The 1,785-nt window shown below is 48.7% G+C and overlaps 1 pseudogene; it reads left to right on the forward strand.

Moving 5' to 3' along the window:
- The first annotated feature begins 355 nt into the window (after positions 1-355).
- LOC114615988 lies at positions 356-957 on the forward strand (annotated as a pseudogene).
- Positions 958-1,785: the final 828 nt, after the last annotated feature.

Here is a 1,785-nt window from a genome sequence, read left to right on the forward strand (position 1 = left end):
TAACTGTCACCAGCCAGGGCGTGAGTGCCACAGTTAACTACCTTAAACAGAAGGCTCTACAGCAGTTTGTCCAGGAAGTGGACCGCATTGCCCCTTGGTTCGTGGTATCGGGACAGCTTACCTTGGCCACCTGGGATAAACTGGGGAAGGACATAGAAAGGGAAGAGAGGGAGTGAAGGTGAAGAATTGGAAACATTTCCTGCCAAGTACAAAGGTGTGGAAGAGAAAGAACACAGCATAAGTATACAAAGATCAAAGAGGCCAAGGGTAGTGAGGCTAAAATAATACAGACTTCAAAGAGAAGGACGAATCTAAGGACTGTGGTAAAGCGGCGGAAAGGTTAGAAAGCAAAGCCATGGGTAGCTGTTGTAGCTGTCCAGATAAAGACACTGTCCTAGATAACCATAGGAACAAGTTTAAGGTTGTTAACGTTGATGATGATGGCAATGAGCTAGACTCTGGTTTCATGGAGCTCACAGACACAGAACTGATTCTGTACACCCCGAAGCGAGACTCGGTGAAATGGCACTACCTCTGCCTGCGACGGTAAGGCTACGACTCAAATCTGTTTTCTTTTGAAAGTGGTCGATTGTGTCAAACTGGACAAGGAATTTTTGTTTTTAAGTGTGCCCGTGCAGAAGAATTATTTAACATGTTGCAAGAGATTATGCAAAATAATAGTATAAATGTGGTGGAAGAGCCAGTTGTAGAAAGGAATAGTCATCAGACAGAATTGGAAGTCCCTAGAACACCTCGAACACCTACGACTCCAGGGCTTGGTGCTCAGAACTTACCCAACGGGCATCCCTGCTACCCCTCGTTTGGAGATACTTCATCTCACCCCTCAAGCCGACACTCTCTTGTGGGAAGTGCTCACAAAATAGACTATTCAAGGCGTAGGGATTGTACACCGACAGTCTTTAACCTTGATATCAGGCGCCCCAGTTTAGAACATAGGCAACTCAGTTATACACAGGTGGATTTGGAAAGGGGCAGTGACTCTGACAACCCTCAGACTCCAGAAACGACAACCACTCCCCTCCTACAAACCCCCACCCGGCGCACAGAGCTGTACACTGTCATAGACATTGAGAGAACTGTTGCTGTGTCCAACTTGCAGAAAGCACTGCCGAGAGACGACGGTACCTCTAGGAAGACCAGACACAACAGTACTGACCTGCCCATGTGAGCCCGGAAGCATTGCATCATGAAGATTTTCAGGGTATAGGAGTGCTAGCTGTTGCCCTAGTGGGCGTCTGTGTTCTCTGCCTGTCTTGTATCTGTCATATGGTCAGGGCCCAGAGACATGAGAGGGCGCTGGTAGTGTGTGCCTTTCAGGCCATTGAGGGGGTGTGTATCTCCACAAGCATGGCTGGTAGCTTTGAAGCATTAGTTGCTCTCATTACCCCAAATTTTCGGTCTGGACAGCCCTTGCACCCCTGGAAGCCTATAGGTTTCATTGCACACGGGATGGGTGTCTATTCCATTTTTCTTGGGCTCAGCTCTTGCACCTGGTGGGCTTTGCCCATTGCACCCAGTAGAGTGAGTCCCATGGTTTGAGCCTGTCTGCCCTTGATCGTGAGATCCTACATGATGGAGCTTGCTTGATCGGGCAGTCACAGCTTGAAACTGCTTAAAAACAAAAAAGGGGGAACTGTGGAGAGCTGCTGCCACGCCTTAAAGATGGTGCCTGCTTGCCCTTGCAGACTTGGAGTAAACAAGCCTTGTTTGGTCTTGAGGCGGTACTTCCTGGTGGCCTGATCTTGTGTCATGGGTCCTTGACCA

The sequence above is a fragment of the Grammomys surdaster genome, unplaced genomic scaffold (genome assembly GCF_004785775.1).
Source record: "Grammomys surdaster isolate TR1022 unplaced genomic scaffold, NIH_TR_1.0 217663, whole genome shotgun sequence".
Lineage (NCBI taxonomy): Eukaryota > Metazoa > Chordata > Mammalia > Rodentia > Muridae > Grammomys > Grammomys surdaster.